General features: G+C 31.5%; 1 protein-coding gene across 1 annotated transcript in view; it reads left to right on the plus strand.

The window, feature by feature from the left end:
- Nucleotides 1–24,123, plus strand: part of LOC120771907 (homeotic protein female sterile) — a 140,169-nt gene that overhangs the window by 14,019 nt on the left and 102,027 nt on the right. The window lies entirely within an intron of this gene.

The following is a 24,123-nucleotide window of genomic DNA, read 5'->3' on the forward strand; positions in this document are numbered from 1 at the left end:
ATTTTCGGCGTTGTGGCGACAGCACATAACGGAAAACTTCTGTTTTCTTTGAAGTTTAGCTAAATAAGTAGCGCGGGAAAGAATTATCCTTTCACTCGCTAGTTCATTTTCTCAGCTGACTTGGTTAGGTGCCTTGGGACTCGATGGTTTCTCTGGAAAAAGTGTCGTATTCTGTTTCTAACTAAGCGTGTATAGAGCACTGTTGTTGTAAAATATAATAATTCGCATATTAATTATAATTGTAATTAATTAAAGTTTTTACTAATTAATTATTATAATTAAAATTAATTAATAAAATTTTTATTACCAATAATTTTTTAATTTAATTAATTTTAAATTTGTAATTAAATAATTATATTAATTATAATTGAAATAAACAAAGTTTTTATTTATTGATTATTATAAATAAAATAAAATTATTACATTTAAGATAATTTTTATTTAATTTCAAATTTAATTAATTTGAATTTTTAATTAATTTTAAGTTTGAAATTAAATAATTATATTATTATAAGAGAGAAGAAAATGGTTTTTAAATCTCTGCTGAATAGGTCACATACAAAATTAAAATAATTTTGAATTAATTATAATAATTGTATATTAATTAGCTAATTAATATTAAAGCTAAATTAATAATTATTGAAATTAAATTTAAAATTACTATTAAATATTAAAAATAATGAATTATAAAATTAAGCAAAATTAAAAAAAATAATTAAAATTAATTAAAATCAAAAATAGTTAAGTAATATAATTAATATCTATAATGATATTTAAAATATTAAAGTAATAATAATTATGTAATATTCAAGGTAATGGTTTTCAATAACTTAAAGTTAAAATAATGAAATAATATTATCAATTACCTGCTTAATTTTAAAGTTAAATTAATTAATTATTCAAATTAAATGTAAATTTCTCTTAAATATTAAAAAAATAATAATTACTTAAAATTAAAATTAATTAATTAACTATAAATAAACTAATTAAAACTAATTAACTTTATAATTAATCAAAACTAAAAAAATCAAAAATATTTGTTTAATATAATTAAAATTAAAAATGATATTTAAAATATTAAAGTAGTGATAATTATTTAATCTTAAAATTTATTAATTTTAATTAATTAAAACTAAAGTAATGAAATGTTATAATTAAATAAATAAGAAATTAAAATGAATTGACTATAATAATTAATTGAAAGTGAAATATTTAATTATTGTAAGAACAAATATTAATTAAAACCAATTAATATAATTAATTAACTAAATATTTTTTGTAATTAAAAATAAGAAGTGAATACTAGGGTTGTAATAATTAAAATTGAAACTATTTAATTATTACAGTAAATTATTTAGAGTTTAATTCAAATAAAATTATAATTAATTATTTATTATAACAGCGAAAAGGTATAATTTTGAGTTGAGTTTTCTCAAATCTCCGCTAAATATATTAAATTGCATCATTATTTTTTTTTTTAATCAATTATTATAATCAATTAAAATTAAATTAAATTAATTTTATTAATTTAAATTTTTTATTTCCGATCTATAATTATTGAAAAATGGTATTTACTTAAAATTAAAATAATTAAGTATTATAAAAGAAATCATTAATTAAAATTAATTAATTTTATGTCATAAATAAAAAATTAAATTTAAGTAATTAATTAAAATACATTTCCATAATATTAAGGAAATAATAATTCATATACATAAATTGAAATTGATTAAAGAGTATAATTATTTAAGCAAAATTTATTGTAATTAAAGTTTTTAATTAATTTATTTTAAAATTAAGTTAATTATTAAATCTTTTAATTGACTTAATTAATTGAATTTTAATTTTTCATTAATTTTAATTAATATTAATTAATTATTTTAAAAGCAATAAAGCATCATTTTGTATTATTTTTTTTCACCACCGTTAAATTAGTAAGTTTACAATAAAATCAATCAAAATATCCTCAAAAGAAACACACACTTTCAATGAGCAACACCTTAAAGTTATTTGACTACGAACATGCCACATTCTTACCGTCTTACTTTGTAGGTATGTATACCAGTATGTAATTATGTGTGTGTGCGTGTGACATTCCCTCAAACTTTTCCTTGCTGACGCGAAAGATAACTGACGTATTTAACATTTGTTTGATGGTTTCAATTTACACACTTCATTCAACACTTTCGGTATTATTAATATTTTCATTGCTGTTGTTATTGTAATTCATATAATGTCTATGGCTCTTGGTAACACAATGCACCTAATACACACTTGACACTGTTGCTGTTATTGTTTTGTAGTTTTATTGCTGGCCATTGAGTTTGTCTACACATGTATGTGTATGAGGACCTTTCAATATATGTATATGTGTGCGTGTATGTGCTAGGCGTATGTGCGTGTGCGTAAATTTGCTTGTAATACGAGTCAAGTGCCGTCATTAGAGAGGCGAATGTGCTGACGAGCTAAGGTGCGGGTGGGTCATCACACGAAAGTGTACCATAGACACTTGTCCGAGCACTTGCATATACCTATATACAAATGTATGTATATATATATATCAGTATCTGTGTATGTGAGTAGGTCTAATAGACATGTAAGCGGATAAGTGGGTGGGTAAACACCTAAGTTGCTCATTTAACATAGATTATGAAACGATTGTTTCGACTATTCTTTCGTGCTGTGGAATTACCTTGAAAACTGCGCGCTGAATCGAGTTTGTTTCTGAAAATATCCTCTTTTATGATTGAGTAAAGTTTTTCACGTGATTTTATTGAAAATTTGGAATAAAAAATGTTTTTTATTTTCGGTTTTCAAAATTTATTCCGCCTTTCTCTAATTAGTATTCCAGGCATCGCTTCTATCCCCGAACATATTGTTCTGATCGGACTACTCTAGCAAATAGCTGTGATTCAAACTGACCGATCAAAATCGAGATAAATATTTATTTAAATCTTCTTATGCTGGTAATAATGTTTTTTTGTTTGTGAAATACCATTTACTTCTTGTGACTAGTTCGACTAAGCAAACTCAAGACTTCGGCTTTAATTTCTTACTCTCTCTCTCTCTTTGTATTTAGTGACCTAATTAACGGTTTGTAGACCATTGTCATTGAAATATAAAAATTTAATTAAGTAAGTAATTAATTACAATATTTTATTTTAATTATAATAACTAATTAGTTAAATTATAATAAAGTGTTTAATTAATTATTATAATTAACATAAAACATTATAATTAAGTACTTACATAAACTATTTTAATTAAATTTTTAACTAATTATTATAATTAAAAAAAAAATATAATTAATTAATTACTATAATTAAAAAATATAATTAATTAATTACTATAATTAAAAGTAATTACTAAATTTTAAATAATTAAATTAAAATTATTGCCAATTAGATACTCTAATTAATTTACACAATTATTATTAAGATTAAATAATTATATTGACTATTTTAATTAGTTATAATTAACGGTTTGTAGACCATTGTTATGGAAATATAAAAATTTTGTTAAGTAAGTAATTAATTATAATATTTTATTTTACTTATAATAACTAATTAGTTAAATTATAACTAAATGTTTAATTAATTATTATAATTTAAAAAAAATTATCATTCATTAATTACTATAGTTAAAATTAATTACTAAATTTTTAAATAATTGTGACATTTTTTTAAACAAAAATTATTTAAATATTACATTTAATAAAAATTTAAATTAATGATTTAGTATCAGAACAGTAAATAATAATTTAAAAAAATTAAAATTATTGCCAATTAGATACTCTAATTAATTTACACAATTATTATTAAGATTAAATAATTATATTGACTATTTTAATTAGTTATAATTTTAATTAATATTTTAATAATTAGTATCCATTTTAGCTATAATAATTAATTAATTTTAACAAAAAAATTTAAAATAATAATGAATAATTTTATTTATAATAATTGATTAATTTTAAATAATAATTATTTTTTAAATATTTTAATAATTAGCATAAAATCAAATAAAATTAAAATAATTAATTATTAGAAGTAAAATTCAATTCAAATTAATTGATTTAATTAAAATTAATAATAATTATAAAAATTTAAAAAAATAATTATTATTTAAAATTTATTAATTATGATAATTAAAATTAAATTAAAAAAATTATAACTATTTAAAATTATAATGAATTATTTTCGCTCTCTCCCTCTCAATTATAACGCATGTTATTCGCCCCAAGCATCCATTGTATAACATATAACGAAAAACGAAGACATCATAAAAATTTCTCCTTCTGTGATACTGCACTTTCGTCCTTTCGTCCTCCAAGTGCATTAATTATTTATATACACACTTAAGAAAACAATTTTCGCTTTGCTAAGTAATTATAATGTCCCAGTTCTCCAAAAAACTCTCAACTACATTGCTAATATAGTATTATATGTGGTATATCTACATATATACTGTATAATTCCGCTCTCTTTCGTTTTCAATTACGTTGTAATTTGATTAGCATTAAAAAGCAATAACATTTTTACATTAATGCCAATGAAATGAATTTGGCAATTTTACTTCAATGCGAGTGCGATTAAGCCGAAATTGAGCTATCTCAGTGGAAATTTACATCCACACATGTATGTACCTAAATATGTATGTGTATATACATATATCCATCTATTTTTATGTGCTAATATGTGTGTACAACCGTGTATAAATTTTAGCTGAGCAGCGCTGGTAATGTTTGTGATTTATTTATATGTTTTTTATGAGCACATTAGGGATGAAATATTTATTTTTTTATGTATTACTGATCTAACTTTTTAACTGATTTGTAGTGAAATTTTATCATTCAACGTTCGCCGTTAAGATTCTCCAATTTTTAAAGATACATTTGTGAAGAGAAAGGCGTTAATAATAATTTTTCTTCGAAAGCAAAATGTTTATGAAACACTCTTTACTGCTTGTGGCTACTTCGACTGACCTAACTCAAGATTGATTTCGCACTCTCTTTCTGACTGTTTCTCTCTTTCAGTTACATCGTTTGTTAGTCAGCTTAAATATGCGTAGCTAACGCGGATTATTCTTTGACTTTTAAGTAACTCAAGTTTGATTTCGCACTCTTTCTCTGCGTCTGTCTCTCTCTCCCTCAGTTACATCGCTTGTTAGTCACCTCAAGGATCCGTATGCATCGCGAATTATTCTTCGACTAACCTAACTCAAGATTGAGTTTTTGTCCAAGTGCTAGGCCATAGTATGGAGAATGATACTAACATATACTGAACATGTAGCAGTGATCGGATCATATGTCTCCAAGTAATCAAAGCAGCAACTTTTAGAAATATTGTTACGAGAAAAGACCGAGTTCAAACAGAAACTAATAGAGCTGATGTTGTTGATGTTATTGTAGCGGTTTCTGCCTGAAGAAATTTCGAGGAAGGGTGCCTAGTTGCCACCCCTTGGCCGGATAAAACTCCGTGTTCGTTCCGGTTACTTAGACCCGACTGTCTTGGGAATAGTATAGAGCTGATTGGGCTATGTGATTATGTTTAAGAAGGTTTTAACTCAAAAACTAATTGAGATATCAATTCCGAACTATTGTCTTTTTTAAAGGTATAAACTCTAGAAATATGAAAAATAACGATTTTTGAAAAGTTTCCAATGGGAACCTTAACATTTAACGAATTTTTGTGAAAGGTCGAACATTTTTGGAATAAAGTTTCGCTTGTGTAGCATTTCTACCTTTAAAACTAACGGTTTCTTGTGAAAAGTCGAACATTTTTGGAATAAAGTTTCGCTCAGGTAGCACATCTACCTTTAAAACTAACGGTTTCATGTGAAAAGTCGAACATTTTTGGAATACAAAATATCTATATGTTCCTGCTCACCTCTTGCTGAGCTCATCTGTGCCATGAAATTATGGTTTTGAGTTACAATAATTGCTTTTCTATAATTCCCAAGTTATCAGACGACTCAAGAAACTGCAGGAGTGGAAAAATATTCCTCAAAAGATAACATCGGATACCCTATAAAATGTATATTTAAATGATCTGCATGACGTGTTGATTCCATTTAGACAGGCCTTTCTCTCTGTCCACCTGTTTCTCTGTATACATATACGAATTAGTCTCTCAGTTTTTAAGCTATCGATCTGGAATTTTGCACACGTCCTTACCTTCCGACAAAGCTCTTTATTTGTCAGAATCGGTGATATCGGCTTACTGTATCATATAGCTGCCATACAAACGGAACCATCGGAATCTAGTTTCTGTATGAAAAACTTTTTTATTTGAAAAGATATCGCCTCGAAATTCGACACGAGTGATTGCCGGAAGTAACGGTACAATCTCCGAAAAAATTATCCACATCGGTCTACTATAGCATATAGCTGCCATACAAACGGAACCATCGGAATCAAGTTCCTGTATGGAATACTTTTTTATTTGAAACGTAATCGTCTCGAAATTCGAAACGAGTGATTGCCAATAGCAACGATACAATCTCCGAAAAAATTATTCAGATCGGTCTACTATAGCATATAGCTGCCATACAAACTGACCGTTGAAATTTTTGTAAGGAATCTTTTTTGTGTAGTATGTTGTAGCTTCGGTGCATCCGAAGTGAAACTTTTTTCTTGTTTTTGTAAATTAAGTACTCTATTGTCATGAGTTTTCTTGCTTTTATAAATTTAATACCGTAATTTTCATTATTTTTTTTTTAATTTCCTTACCTAGCGCACAAAAAGTTACTCCAACATGCTTTGAATTCAAATCCGTGCGTTCATACCACCCTAATAGTCATCTGTGATGAAATGCGCATGCATGTCACCGATTTTAATGCGAGCTTAACGAAAGTAAAACGCATTATATTTATTAAAAGCTGCTCACACTCCGCTCCGCATGCGCGTGGCGACAGTTCGTCAGGCAGCAATCAGTTCAAATGAAATCGCATTTAGCTAACGGTACCTCACCTGCATACGCTGCTCGCCTCGTACCGACCGTAACACACTTACATACAGTTATGCGTGTGTGTGTGTGTGCGCGCAAAATTTATATTCTAATGAATTTGTCTGTTTATGGGTATTCAAAGGTGCTCAGCGCCCGTAAGTAATTGCCTCAATTTGTGTGCTGTGTTTGTAACAAAATAACTGATAATATTAAAGTGAACAACAAAACGAAAGTAACGGTATGCAGTTATTTTTTTCGAAAAAATCAACAAAATGAAATCCTTAATTGGGCTCATTAGATTCTTGTTAAAAGGTCTGCAATGCGTGTATGTGTGTGTGTGTGTATTCCTCGAGCTGTGTGCCTCGAGACTTTCATGTGCGTCACATAATTGATTGCAATTTCTTTTTACACTTTTTATACTCGAGCAACAGGTTGCTACAGAGTAGAATGGTATTGGTCACCGAACAGTGATACTGTTAAAGTATCTAGGTACCGAGTATGTGGACTCAGGTACTAGAGTTGACTTCAGATCGAAAATACCGGTCAATGTGTGATATACAATTTAAATTCAGAGGAAATCCTTTCCTGACAGCAGTAACTCCGTGTATCAAAAATGGGTTAAATCGGGTCAATTCTGCCCTGAGCCCTCACATAACTATTATAAAGATTTTTGAACTTGCTGTTGCCTTTATACTGCATATGTTGGCCAATATTTGGGTTAAAAATAAAATCGGTTTGATTTTGCAAGAGTCTAGAATATTCGGTTGCACCCGTACTTAGCGCCGCCTTACTTGTTTGATTTTTATATTTTGCCGTTTTGTGCAAATGAGATTTTATAATTGAAATATAAATGACTTGCAGTATTCGCCATGGAATGGAGCCGAAGACACATACATTACATAAATAATATGTTTTTGTAGAATTTATTTTTTTCTAATCACTATAATTAAGAGCCTTATTAGGTATTTGAAATGTATGTTTAGTGAAATATAAAAGAGTTACTGCATCATTCTACTCATTAATTAAACATTAATTGAGGCAATCAACTTTGGCATTATAAGTAGATATTAGAGAGGAATAAAATTCTTGCATCAGGAGTGGAGAGGGATTCCAGAGATCACATAAGGTAGTCAACGGATTTTAATCCCGATGGTTTCTCCACGCTCCATACACTCTGCCTACTTACCTAAGAGTTATTTTCTATTCTGACAACTGCTTACTTTAAACCGACTTGACGAAACACGAAGATTGCGACCTGCAGGTCAACTATCGGTTAAGTAACTGGTTAGCAACCCAATAGCGCTACATTAAATCGACTTCAAGCTTATACTGGGCTTCATAATTTTTGAGCTGCACCACAAAATATTCGATAAATGACAGCAGCCGTTAGTTTAGTATATGAAAAGACACGAAGATTGCGCCCAGCAAGCCAACTATCGGTTAAGTAACTGGTTAGCAACCCAATAGCGCTACATTAAATCGACTTCAAGCTTATACTGGACTTCATAATTTTTGAGCTGCACCACAAAATATTCGATAAATGACAGCTGCCGTTAGTTTAGTAAATGAAAAGACACGAAGATTGCGCCCTGCAAGCCAACTATCGGTTAAGTAACTGGTTAGCAAACCAATAGCGCTACCAGAATATTGCTCACTACAAGCAAATTATCGGTTAAGTAACTGGTTAGCAACCCAATAGCGCTACATTAAATCGACTTCAAGCTTATACTGGACTTCATAATTTTTGAGCTGCACCACAAAATATTCGATAAATGACAGCAGCCGTTAGTTTAGTATATGAAAAGACACAAAGATTGCGCCCTGCAAGCCAACTATCGGTTAAGTAACTGGTTAGCAAACCAATAGCGCTACCAGAATATTGCTTACTACAGCAAATTATCGGTTAAATCACTGGTTATTTACCCAATAGCGCTATCAGAAATTTCTGTTACAGTTTCTACCAGTTTCTTAACGCCTGATTGACATTTCTAACTGAAAATTTAATGTACGTATGATCTTTCTTACCCAATGGCTTGACCAATCCATCATCTAAATAATGTGCCTGAAATACACAATCACAGCGTGTCTGAGATCTTGTTCAATTATATACTCATAGCTCAAATTGGTGCTTGACTTTCCTATGCAAGATGCTTATGAAATTGAATCGATTAAATTCAAAGACTCAGCAAAAATTAAAGTAATTGATTTTTATTTTCATTTTAACTGGCTAGAATACATTGAGACAAAAAAGCACCCCGGAAATAGTAATTAAATTCCCTGGGTAAATAATATTTCAAAATTTTTCTCTGAGTTGGTAGGACTGTCCTTAATTACCATGCCAAATATTAGCGCAATCCGTTAACTAGTTTGTTTACAGCAGCTGCTTAGGTCGATATACCTCAGTAATGCGTTGCGACTTTTACAATGGATAAAAATATCAATGAAAGAATTTGTCTCAAATTTTGTATTTCTTAAAAAAATCGTTTGATGAACCATTGAAAATGTTGGAGAAGGTTGCGGTGGTTCCGTTCTAGCAAAAACAGAAGCCTACGGGTGGTAGGTGCCTTCAAAGACGGTCGATAGATCGTTGAAGGCATGCTTCGTTCTGGGCGACCTTCGACCTCTTCCACTGATGAAAATATTAAAAATGTGGAAGATATGGTCCTTGAAAATCTTTAGGTAAGCGTTTGAGAGATGGCAAGAGAGCTCGACATCTCTCGCGAGCCCGTTGGTATGATTTTGGTGGATATTTTGGGTATGAAACGCGTTCTTGCTGGGCCGAAGGGACACACGGTCAATAATTAGTTCTCCGTGACCGTATTGAGTCGTTTGCGTCAGAACTTTCGTCAAAATCGGCCGAAATTGTGAAAGAAAAATTCATTGTCTTTACACGATGATAACGCACCATCGCATTGAGCCACGTTTGTGACCGAATGTAAAGCCAAAAACACAATGAATACCATCGAACAACCAATGTATTCACCAGGTTTGGCTTCGTGTGACTTTTTCTTGTTTCCCAACTTGATATTTCCGCTCCGTGGAACCCATTTTCAGTCGATCGAAGATAAAACAAAATTCGCTGAGGAGGCTGAAAACCATCCCAGAAAGTGCTTTTCAAAAGTGTTTCGAGGACTGGAAAAATCGTTGGCATAAGCGTATTACTTCGGGTGGAGATTACTTTGAAGGCGACAATATTGATTTTACAATTTTCGGGTAGTTTTTTGTCTCAATGTATATACAAAAATTAATAATAATAAAAATGTACCTTGGTGACTGTTGGTTCACAATAAACCTACAACGCACGACGACGCACCAACCATTTTCGCCCTTGTCTCCGCGGTCTACATAACCACACATGACCGCCTCCCTCCCGCTCGCTTTCCCTGCCAAGTTCGGAATATTTATTATTTTTTTCGTGCATTTCACATAATCCTTCCACTCATGCAGCGCATTGAAAATGTACATTTTTCAGCGCACATTTGACACCTTAAATGGTTGAAAGTGAACCCATGTCAATTAGCGACCTCGAGCGTACAATAAATGCCAGGGAGTCGTCGCATCACGACGAAAAAATACATTTCACTCCGCTTTTTGTGGAACACTTGCTGCGTGGGCGGGGCGTGTGTGGTAAGAGCGAAGGAGTGGAAAATCGAGAAGCGACATACGAGTATGAAAACCTCAAAAAAATACAAGCAAAAATGAAAATTCGGAAAACGGTAAAAATAAATGAGGAGCAACAGTGAAAAATGAGTGCACACAGCGCAAAGGCGGCAAGTCTTCCAATAATTGCTGCGTGAGTGTGTGTGGCACATATTTATATAAAGATATATGTATGTACAACCAATCGTTTTTTTACACGTATTTTTTCGTCGCGCTACCGCAGTGTCCTTTCACTGCCGAGCGGCAGGCGTGTCGAAGGCGTTGAGTGATGGATAACACATGTGCCATCATTGGGATATGAACACACACACATACATATAAATGTGTCACACTTTAATGTACATATATATATATAACTATATATACATATGTATATACATATGTTTATGTATATGGCATAACTACATATTTCTTTGTAGCTTTGTTTTTCCCCCTCTCCGTACAATTGCTTGCAACAAATGTTGCGCAATTTCAGTCTGTCATCGCTTTCACTTTTCCACTCAGTTATATATGCGCGCCGACTGGTTTTCATTATAATTCTAATGGATTCCACGAAATCTTATTAAAACAGCAGCACGGTCTTCTTCTTTCAATGACGGGCACTTTACCACAACATAACCTCACTTTTTCCATTCATGCTTTGCTCTTTAGTATTTAATTAAACAATAAAAATAGTAAATAATCATTATTCAATTTAATTAGGCGTTTAGTTAGCCATTTACCACTGCCATTTTAATATGAGAAAAAGCCATTCAGTGTCATACAAAAATCAGTTTTATGGCCTTGCTCTATAAAAATTTTATTTTTGAGCGTTTCTGCTCATCATGAGGCTGAGATTAAATATTGCTGCACATATATGATATTGTAAACTAAGAAGTATTATACTAAGTATCATACTAAGAAGTATTATGGTTATACATATATAAAAAAGTTGAGTAGAGTTGCCACCAGTTTCAAATTTTTTAATTAATTATAATTGATCAAACCAATCACTTGCTAATATTACATAGAACCGAACGAAATATTACCTCAGTGCTTCTGTATGAAAAATTTTTTTGAAATAGTTGCCACCTATTTTAAATTTTTAAGCACAGAAAATGCTTGCATAAAAAATTTTAGAATAAGAGATTTAAACAATTTTAAATTGAAAAATATTTTTCAGTAGCGTTGCCACCAGTTTCAAAATTTTAAATTTATTATAATTGATCAAAAAAATCATTTTCTAATATTACATAGCACCGAACTAAAGCAGTATACCGGGTTTTATATGAAAAATTTTTTTAAAGGAGTTGCCACTTATTTAAAATTTTTCAGCAAAAATAATTGCTTGCAAAAAATATTAGTATTTTAAAAAAAGCCTTACGAAATTTTACATTTGAAAATATTTTTCAGTAGCGTTGCCACCAGTTGCAAATCATTAAAGCAATCGAATTGTATTGGTTGAGACCAGTGTTAAAACTTTTGATTAAATATGTGTGAAATATTATTGCCAATATTAGCAGCAAACTAAAGTAGTATCGAAAGCGTTTATATGAATATAAATTTAAGAGGGGTTGCCATCTACTTAAAATTGTGAATTAAAAGAAATGCTTGACTGAAAAATATGGGCATTTAAAAGAGATTTAAGACATTTTACAATGAAGATTTTTTTCAGTAGCGTTGCCACCAGTTTAAAAACTTTTGAATTCATATTATTGATGAAACCAACCAATTGCTAATAAATATTATTATCGTACTTAGTATCGCAGGCTTTTATGTGAAAATATGTATGTAAGGAGTTGCCACCCACTTGAAATTTTTAAGCTAAAAAAAATGTTTGCAAAAAAATATTATAATTTCAAAGAGATTTAAGAGATTTAATTTATATTGAAAAATATCTTTCAGTAGCGTTGCCACCAGCTTAAAACTTTAACTGCAGACAAATTGGATTTCGAAATTGCTGTTAAAAGTGTATAATCTTCAAGAAGAGTAAGAAACTACTAGGCGTATGGGGATTTAAAGAAACTTGCATATTTAATAGCATATACACGGGCGCAATACTCATTCATACACGTATTTCAACTATTTCCTTCTATCATAATACATATCTAAGTATGTATTTTTTTACGTTTTTTCGATTTTTTTTTTAATTAATAATAATGTGAAAATATTTTAGAAACAGCTATTAATGCCTATATCAGCTTATTTGTATATTTGTATTACGAAAAAATTTATATGGAATCCATTTAAAGTTTAAAATAACGCCTAAATGTATACTTAATTTTTTGTTCATATACCGCCTAAATGTGTGCTATAATTTTTTTATATGACCTAAATGTATACCAATCAAATAAGAATTTTTCGCATAAACACAAAAATTTCAACCAAGTATTCACTTTTACTGTAATCATATCCAAGTTTGTATACAAAAAATTTTGTGGTAATAATTTTCTCTATTTTTTTTGTCCTTCCGAAATTTCGATCTAATAATTATTTCTTTTAAATTTTTAAAAAAATTTACTTATCCCTATTTAAACATATATGTATTTTCTCAAAAAAAGTTTTAACTCCTTTAAATTAGAAAAAAAAAGTCGCCTAAATGTATACTTCACAAATTTTAAAATATCGTTTGAAAGTATAAACACATTAATTCTGTAGCTCTTTTAAATTTTACAATATTGCCTAGATGTATATATAAAAAATTACAAAATATCGCTTAAATGTATATTACATAAATTAAAAAAAAATAACGCCTGAATGTATACTGCACAAGTTTTAAAATATCTTTTGAAAGTATAAACACATTAATTCTATAGCTCTTTTAAGTTTTACAACATTGCCTAGATGTATACTATAAAAAATTACAAAATATCGCTTAAATGTATACTTCATAAATTAAAAAAAAATAACGCCTGAATGTATACTTCACAAATTTTAAAATATCTTTTGAAAGTATAAACACATTAATTCTATTGCTCTTTTAAATTTTACAACATTGCCTAGATGTATACTATAAAAAATTACAAAATATCGCTTAAAAGTATATTTCACAAATTAAAAAAAAATTAACGCCTAAATGTATACGTCACAAATTTTAAAATATCTTTTGAAAGTATAAATAAACACATTAATTCTATAGCTCTTTTAAATTTTACAATATTTCCTAGATGTATACTATACAAAATTACAAAATATCGCTTAAATGTATACTTCACAAATTAAAAAAAAAAAAAATAACGCCTGAATGTATACTTCACAAATTTTAATATTTCACCTAACTGTATACTATAAAAGTAATTTCATTCATAGAATTCACACTTGCTTAAGCATTGAGTCACATGTTGTCTTAGTCGCATGTCTCCTGGCGAAGGCGTACTTCCTAGAAAAGAACTCTTCGTAATTTTTAATTGAATCAACTGTGACAGCGCACCACAATGTATACTGTACATATCAGTATATCGGGCTTATATTAGTCACACAAGCATATCATTCAAGTATTTACAAACATATGTAGTATATACATTAATTTTTTTGTTGTTTCAACGCTGCATTGTGGCGTCGCTTGGAGTGGCCTTCAAAGAGTCGCTTCATTGACTAAGTTCTCACACATTGGCGTCTGCAACTTAGCACACTAACAAATTAATATAACTTATATATGTAAGTGTAGCTTACACATATGCATATGTATGTGTCTGCATCTACATATGTGTGTGTGCGTGTGGTAAATAAACAACAACCACAACTTGTCATACTTTATTCATTATATTAGTCAGTATGTCGCTCGAATTCATAAACGCAAATATGAGCAAAACAAAAATTGAAAGGACCGAGGAAAAAAAATTTATATTGCCAATATTATATTATAACTTATTCATATGTATGGGAGTACATATATGTATATAAATGTGGTTAGGTGTAAAGTGGCTTCATACTTGCAGTGATTTCATAATCAATGAATGAACCTCATGTGAGCACCATGTTGGGTCATAACGGCTGTATCAAAGGGTGGAAATTTCATTCAGCGGTTTTGTAGGCGAAACATATGCTGATATACATATATATATGTGTATTTACATGTATGTGAGATTTACAAAATAATTTTTAGCGACCCTTGTTTGTGGATAAATTAATTTCCTACAAATACTTGCTACTGTGTGATGAAGTTTTCTTAAGAAAAAATAAAAGAAATCGTATACTGAAAAGCGTAGGAACTTTGTTTTAATATTAAGAGCCCAAAAGTGGAGAGAATTTTTTTAAACAGCTATCAAACAAATTTTAAAATTTTTTTTTATAAAAATTACTGAGGTATACAGTTTTATTGACAAAAATAAGAAAACAATCGGAAAATCGAATGACCTTCCTATTAATATGATGAGCTTAGATTTTTTTGAGGTGTTTATTAGTCAATTTTTCTGAGATTAATGTGAAAAGTAGAGTCATGAGAGTGGAGCTGTTAATGTTGACAGTTAACATGAAGCTTGTAATATCCTATATTCTATATTGTCTATACTCATTATTGTCGCATAGCAGTTTATTTTAGACGCGTTTGAATACAAGTTCAATAATTTTTTCAAGAAAATACGAGTTTACTAAAAATAAGATTCCTTCTACATCAGTTTGAGTTGGGCGTGGTCTTGAGCCGCACATATTTTGTCGTTGTCACAGTACAGAATTTGGCTTTATGGCTTAATGTCCAGAATAGGTGATAGATTAGATAGATTGTAGACACATGTTTGATAAAGTGAACGAAGAATAGAGGGAGGCCACAAAATATGTTCGAAGAAGTCAAAGAAAGTAAAGAATAAATTTAAATAAAGGCGTTTAAAGGCATAAAGTGTTTTGAAGTGTTCACGTAACATTTAAGCAACGCGCAGTACATATTTATACACTGAGCGAACTTTGACTTGAGCATTGAATAGTAGGTTGTAGGCCACAGATACTACAGAACAGGGAACTGACGAGGCTGTGAGTTTTAAAGAAATTTTAAAGAAATTTTAAAGAAAAAGTCATTTTTCAAGTCAAAGAGGCTTGACGTATAAAAAATAAGGATAATTTACGATATCTCAGAATCCAAGTTGGAATTAGATCGCCTAAGTCGTTCATGACGTTCTACTGAAGTACATCACAAACGAAGGAAGTGCGTTTAAGTGTTATTTATTTCGACCGTGTGATACTCAAATGTTAATCTTTTATGAGTGGTATCTTCACATCAGTTGAATGCTTATTTTCCCTAGTTTAAGGTAGCAAAATTTTGACTAAATTTTATATTTTTGATTAGGTTTTCTCAGAGGATTGGATTTATCAACTCACTTAAGAAAAAGTTTTTGCGCGAGTTTGACTTGATATGCTATTTTAAGAAGGCCATGTTCGGGTATTATTGCTAATTCAGGATTAAATTTATTTAGCGCAAAACAAGAAACAAAAAAAAAAAAACGAAACCAGAAAAAAAAACACAAACAACAACAAGAAAACGCGTTAACTTCTAATTAAAAATGTTTCCGTACATGATCTATACTTGAATCGATCAGTTTGTATGACACCTATATATTATAGTTGCTCGATCGCAAAAATATCTTCTGTAATTGTAGTGATGCCTGAGATTATAATCTATGCCAAATCTTGTGAAGATATCTTCTCAAATATATAAGTTCTCCATACAAGGACTTGATTTTAAGCGATCTGTTTTTATGGCAGCTATCTAATATAGTGATCGGTTCTGAACAATTTCTTCAGAGATCATACCATTGCTTCCGAAAATAATTCGTGTAAAATTTCGGCATGATATCTCGTCAAATGTAAAAGTTCTCTATACAAGGACTTGTTTTTGAACTATCAGTTTGTATGACAGCTATATGCTATAGTTGTCCGATCTGAACAATTTCTTCGGCGTTTGTGGCAATGACTTAGGTAATAATCTTTGGAAAATTTCGTCATGATATCTCGTCCGCGAAAAAAGTTTCTCATACAAGGACTTGATTTTAAACGTTCAGTTTGTATGGCAGCTATATGCTATAGTAGTCGGTTCTAAATAACTTCTTCAGAAATTATACCATTGCTTTCAAAAATAATTTTTGTCAAATTTCGTGAAGATATCTTGTCAAATAAAAAAGTTTTCCATATAAGGACTTCAGTTGGATCGGTTAGTTTATATGGCAGCTGTAAGCTGTAGTTGTCCAAAAGCAGTAATTTCGACACATGAGCAGTTGTCAGTGAAGAAAATTACGTATACAAAATTTCAGAATGATATCTCAAAAATTAACGGCTGGTACTGTATATGCATACAGACCCACAGACAGGTAGACGGACATGGTACAATCGACTCAGCTCCAGACGCTGATTAATAATAGGTATACATACTTTACAGGGTGTTCAACGTATTTTCGTAACCCTTGTTTAGGGTATACAAATATATGCAAAGGGGGAATAGGTATGAAAAATTAGATAAAGAGGCGTTTATCTAATTAAAAATAGTTTAAATATTGAAGAAGAGCTAAGATGAGCCAAACTGATGGAATAAGTGAAAGCGTAAAGGTATACCCAAAAAATAAATGATACTCAGTGGAGCCAATTGATATATAGAGGTATATTGTAAAAGAAACGATACTTAGTAGAGAGAGTACAATAAAAAATAGCAAAAATACCAAAAACATACAGCGATATAGATAGAAATTAAATCGGCATTCGAAAGGAGCTGCAGAAAATCCTGTTTAAGACACACAAAAATGAAGAATTAATAGCATAATATACATTTTCTTAGCAGTGCTACAAAAATAAACTAGCAACAACAAGTAGTATACGCAACCATTCATAGTGCCAGCAACAACAATAAGCGCTGTGTAAGCTAGTGGCTGAATGACTGACTTACTAAGCCTATAAAAGGCTTCCGCTTAGCTGCCACAAATGTCTTATCAACCAACAACTTATGCCTGTATTAGTGCACACAACTATGCGTGTGTGTGATCCGGGCAGCTTCAGCTACAGCTGTGTGTGGCATGCAGACTGTGAAATATGGCGTTGCGCTTGATTTAAGTGGCTAGCTTAGCTGTATTGGTGCTGCGGCTGCTGGTGACGTCGGTGGTATTGTTGGCTTTGCCACAGGCAACACCGAAGGGCACACACAATGAGCGAGCTGCATAGCAAATAGTCATACTTTTTTGTAAGCTATGTAGTTGAAGCTGTGTGTGTGTTTGTGTGAGTTAGTGGCAGTGTGTGTGAGTTAGTGGCAGCAACTGCGTGGCAGTGGAAGCAACGGAAAAGTTTTGAATGGCATGTGCTGTCGTCATTGAGTGGCTGCGCACGCCAAATGCATGCAAATGTATACAAGTGTGTGTGTGTGATTGCATGTGTGTATAGGTGTATACATTTGAGTAATGACCTGAGGAGAATATGCTAGTTTGAAAATGATTGGGTTTTCCACTATTCAAAGCCAATATAGAAATCTTCAACTGAGTAGCGTTCTTATACTGGTCCCATATGCACTAGTACTGCACCAGTTCGCCTTCGCTTTAGCAGCAATTATTTTCTTTATAAGGTAAACAATTATATACTACAAGTATGAATGTATATTACAGCACAGGCGCGTTTTTCTGCCATGAATGGATTTTCTCACGACCCCTCTCCCGACCGCTCTGCGCCCACGCGCCCAGGATCAATTATAAGCGTGCTATATATAGTAGATTGCCTGGCAGACGTGCTGTCTCGGCACACTAACACATAAGTAAACTACGAAAACCCACACACACACACAGACATGCAATTCATGACGGATTTATGCATTTGTGCGGGTTAAAATCTGCTGTTACTAACTTGGTAACTTATTTTTTGTGTTTACTGTTGTTATTGCCTTAACACTTTGCCAGCGCTATTGTTGCAGTTGTTGTTGTTGTTATTATTATAGTTACTTTTAGGGCTGCTGATGATCTAATACACATATAGATTGGTGGCAAGATTTTTATTTAGCTCTTCGCAGGCGTCTGCGGACAAGCAGAGTCGCTGGTGGCCACACTGGCTGGCTGGTTGGTCGACTGTACAGTATTGTTGTGGTTGTTGTGATGCTGCCAATCGCATGCTATTGTTGTTCGAGACACAAGTTTCAAGCGCTTATGGCGTTGGCGCGTGATGATGTCATTGTTTATTGATTCCGTAAGCGGAAGTACTAGATGAAAATAAAATAATACAAACAAATATGACGAAATATGACGAGAACGGTGAATGGAGCGATACACGCGTGTTTTCGTAATTGTGTGTGTATACATGCTTACATACATATATAGTATATGAATGCGTGTGACTTTTAATGTGCTATTTTTGTCTTGCAAAATTAAGAATAATATTAATATTTTTCTTAACATTCTCATTTAACTCAATATGACATAGACATAATATATACATATACATATGTGCCTATGTATATGTAAAAATATAATAAAAACAAGCATAAACATTAACTTCGATTGCATAAAAGCTATAATGCCTTTCACAAATATAAAAGTTTTCCATACAAGCGCCTGATTACAAACGAAGAGTTTGCATGGCAGCTATATTATATAGTAGTCCGATCTTTAAAATTTTTTCAGGTAATGTGGCATTGTCTTAAACAATATTCTTTGCCGAATTTTGTAAAGATATATCGTCAAATAAGAAAGTTTTTCATATAAGCACTAGCTTTTGAACGATCAGTTTGTATGACAGCTATGTTATATAATAGTCCGATCTCTAAAATTTCTTCAGATATTATACCAGTGTCTTTGGCAATAATACATGCCAAAATTTCGTGCAGATATCTCAACAAATAAGAAAGTTCTTCATATAAGAACTTGATTTTGATCGTTCCGTTTGTATGACAGCTATATGTTATAGTGATCGGATCCCAGCGATTTCTACAGATATTACATAATTACCTTGGATAATAAACTGTACTAAATTTCGTGGCGATATCTTGTCAAATAAAAAAGCTTTCCATACAAAGACTTGATTTTGATCGCTCAATTTGTATGGCAACTATATGTTATATTGACCCGATCTAAATAATTTCTTCGAATGTTATAGCATTACTTTGGGAAAATAATTATACCGAATTTCGTGAAGATACTTCTTCAAATGAGAAAGTTTTCCATATAAGGACTAGTTTTTGAACGATCAGTTTGTATGGCAGCTATAATATAAAATAGTCCGATCTCTGAAATTTCTTCACATATAATAGCGTTATCTTAGGAAATCATTTGTGCCAATTTTTGTGAAGTTATCTTGTCAAATAAAAAAGTTTTCCATACAAAAACTTGATTTTTATTAAGTTAAAGTTAAGCTTTTATGACCGCTCCGATATCGGCGGTTCCGACAAACCAGCTGTTGCTTATGTGAAAAAAAAAAATATGCAAGTACGCAGTTCGCCGCGCTTATTTTTTATATACACCTTATACCTTCTAAAAGTCTCCAACATTTCTTTTTCAGCGTTAAAAATTTCGTGACAATCATAATATAACCTGTGCAGGGTATAAAAAGTATCAAAACCAAACGAAAATCGCTAAAACATAATGAAGGCTTTATAGGCATACAATTTTCAAAGTAAAATTAACTGAAAATATACATTAAGCGACCAAAAGCGTGATATTCTGTGGGCGTGCGCCTAAATATAGGCAACAACTTTTCAATGAGTACTCAAATAAAAAGTGGCGTGCGCTATATCTGGAACGCGGCTTTATAATTAGCGATCAACTAAAAAAAAACAGCGTTGAACAAACACATACTCTTACTCATACATGTGCATATGTATAAGTGAGATGAGATGCGTGAAAAGTGCCTTCACAACTGCTGCTGCGCGCCTTTTTGCCCTAGCAAATAGTTCTAACAGCTTTGAGGCACTTATATGCTATACATGTGATGCGTAAAGATTACGTAAGTGCTATAAAATTATGTTGATTTCAACGCAGCATGTGTGGATTTGCTTGCTTGCGCCTAGAAGGCTGCAATGTTATTGATAAAGTGTTGCCGTGCACATGTGTTGTGACCCAGTTTGCTCAGTTATACATATAAGCGCTGGAAAAGTAACAGCATGTGTGCTAAAAAAAGAGTATTTACAGTTATTAATTGACAGTTGAATGTCTAAATTCAAATGATTGTGAATGTGTCAACGAATTTCAGTACTAAGCGCTTTGTGTTAACTTTATTGATAAGTCTATTTTTGTTTCTGTTGCATATTTTTAGCTGTTGCACTTGGCACGTAGCATACTTTTGGTTGCTTGGAAGTTTAATACGGCTTTTGAGCCGAAGTAAAGTTTGTTTATAGGCGCTCGCTGGGAATATGTGCAGCAGGCTGTGTTGAATGGCAATGTAGTGGCTACAGAGTTCATTACCAAATATCGCAAAGTATATATTTTTCTGAAAAAATGTGCATTGCAGTAATTTTCAGTGTATATTTTTAGATACTTTGTTCAGAAAGTCCTTGGAATCACTTGCTGTTATTGTCCAAAATGTATGCTATAAAGCAGACTTATTTTTAACAAATAAAGCTGTGCTAAAAAACTTAATTAGCAGTTGGTATTGCATACTTTTGAGCGCGCAGATTTTTATATTAGCTCGGACTTAATATGGAATGACATATACGGCATGAAATGAATTATTAAAAGAGGGTTAAATATACTCAGTTCTTGAAATAAGTGAAACGTTGACAAATTTTCGGAAACTACTTTTCATTTCAAGGTCTCGTTAAGACCCAGTACAGAAGCTTTAGAAATGGGAACAATAAGTCACAGTAGCTTAAAACCCATAACGAGCGAAAGATAAAATATGAAACATTTAAGTAATTATTATTTTACTAAAAATATTTACGTTCGATGTGATATCGAGAAGGGGAAAGGGAAGCGCATGGTTGAACTTTTAAGGTGTTACAACCCATGTAAACCGCCCCCCCCCTGTAAAAACAGCTTTTTTTCAAAAACTTCTGAACAAACAATATTAGCAAAAAAATTTTGAAATTTTTGGCAAACATATATTTTTAAACTCGGCCATTGCAACGTCCCGTGACCTCTCGAATAAAAAATGCGCCGGCGTTGGCAGGATAACTCCTTACAGGGTCATCTAAAGTGAAAAAATAGGTGTCTTAGGACTCAGACAGAGGAAAAAGACACTGAAAATTGTATTTTTGGCAGGTGTTTTAACAAAAAAGATGTAAACTTTAATGAAAATATCGGGAGTTTTTTGTTTCAAAAAGTTGAAAAGGAAAAAAACAACTTCGTTCAAGTCCTTAAGAATTGTACCTTAAAGGGCTGTGTAAAATTTCATGAAGATCGTTTGGTTAGTTCTAGAGAAGTCTTGCCAACTGATTTCGAAAGCACAGTTTCGAGCAGAACGGGTTTAAAGGCGTCGCACTTAGCCTAACTGGCCTCGAGGGCACAAGTTCTCAAGGCTGTATCTCCGAAATTAGTACTCGGATCAACTTGAAAATTCAAAAGCAATGTTGCTGCCGCTTATGATAATTGAGTATGTTAAATTGTTATAAAGGCATCAACAGCGAGATCGCTTATGAGAGCGATAACAAGTTTACAGGCAAAAAAAGAAATGCTACGAAAAGCCTTACGGCTCTTTTCACGGTTGTATAAAAAATATAATGCTTTGGATCTGTATGAAAGCTATCTTATTTTTGATTTGGACTAAGTGTCGAGCTCAGACTAAAGTTTATAAGAGTGAGCACATAAAGCTTTTTGAGCTTTTTGTGAGCTTTTTTTGAGCATTTTGTTTTATATTTTTTTTTTCTAACATAGTAAGCTTTTAAAGACTCCACAATTTGTTGTATGTTGTTTATCCAGCCAGTCTGATCTAAGCTTAAGGAGGGACCACATAAATCTTTTTTTGAGCTTTTTGATTTCTTCTAAAGTCTAAAGTTTTAAAAGTTAATTGGTATTGACATCCAGTCTGATCTAACTTAATTTAGTTTCACAAAGCATTAGGTCGAATAAAAAGTTCGAAATATAGCCTTTTCAAGTTGTCATTAAAGGTTTAATAAAAAATTTCGAAAAGTCAGCTTTTTCATGATTGAGTTGTCTTTGCTGGTTTAGAAGTCTCATAATTTGTCAGTTGGTTACCAAATGCACAATTATATTAAGGTACTGGGTCTTAATCGGTTATAAATTTGGTATATTTCGGTTACAAGTAACCGCTTAAGTGGTAAAAACGGTGTATCTCCATTTTCGACAAAACTAAAAGCCCTATAGTGAAAAGTTATATAGCAAAGTAGTAGGTAATAAAATGAGCTATAACTTTTCTATGCACACTTTTTTCACATAAACACAAAATCGTTATGAAAGATTCAAATATTCCCGGTTTTGGGTTTTTTTATTTTTACATGTTTGAAGAATCTGACGTTTATGGTATATAATGTATAAGCAAAGTTCAACTTTCGCGGTTAATAACTAAATAAAAAATGTATTTCCAACTGCTTTACATTATATTTAGCCGCATATGCGATTAGCTGACATGCTTTTAGGCGCAAGCACGCATTAATTAGTGCACGCTTTGCAGGCGCTTTAATGACAAACCTATATGAATTCTAAGAATTTATAGTGTATTTATATATATACAATGCATTATTTCGTCATAATTTTAACCACAATTTTTTAAATTAGAATATAATTGTGTGTAAAGTTGCGGAAACATGTTGATTGCGCTGTGGTTTTGCTTTGACACGTGTCGTTTACAACGGCAATCATTAATTTTCATAGAAAAGAACTTTCAAAGCCATGTCCACGTTGAAAGTTTCAACTAAGCGCAAAAATTTCTCAGAAATATCCACAAAAACGACTTTGTCATTCTAACTGTGTTGTCACTTTATCTGCTTTGCATCTCAATGTCTTAACTGACCAATCAATAAGACACGAAATTATGATTGATTGTCAACTCAAACTTGTTTCTCATTCGTGTTGTTTCCTCCTTCAGCATAGTTTGAGCTCAAAACTTTTCCAACTGCATACATACACACAAACATTAATGCAATGGCCTCTGACGGTTGCTTGCTTTCTTTATTTAGATACTTTTGCCGCGTGTTAAACGAGTAAAAACTGCTGCAAAGCAAATGTTTCGCTTGCTTTTATCGCTTTACTTACTTGACGATGATTAATGAAGCGCATTTTCGTTGTCATGTCAGGCATATTTTTAGGCGTTTAAACAAAAAATAACGCGAAGTACGTTAACACGCTCTAGGCGGTGAAGACAACGACGTCACGACCCACGCAACTCACTAAGAATTTTTGGTTTAGCGCAGAATTTGTTGTGGGATTTCGTTGTGCAGCATTATGACAACAATGTGCGCCTAAATGTATGCAAAGTTGTGCTGCATTATATATGCGTGCATTCATTATAATAATTATTAGAGGAGTTTTGTTTTATTATTACTTTTATTTTTGTGTTGTAGAAGGTTAAATGCGTCGTTGTGGGATTTGGCGTGTTATTGATGATTGAGCTGTAGTTTGAGGGAGATATGAGTTGTTGTAGTATGAGCTTTCGCACCACTTAATTTATAATTAATAATTTTGCCTCAAAAGAA

This window comes from Bactrocera tryoni, chromosome 3, assembly GCF_016617805.1.
Source record: "Bactrocera tryoni isolate S06 chromosome 3, CSIRO_BtryS06_freeze2, whole genome shotgun sequence".
In the NCBI taxonomy this organism is placed as follows: Eukaryota; Metazoa; Arthropoda; class Insecta; order Diptera; family Tephritidae; genus Bactrocera; species Bactrocera tryoni.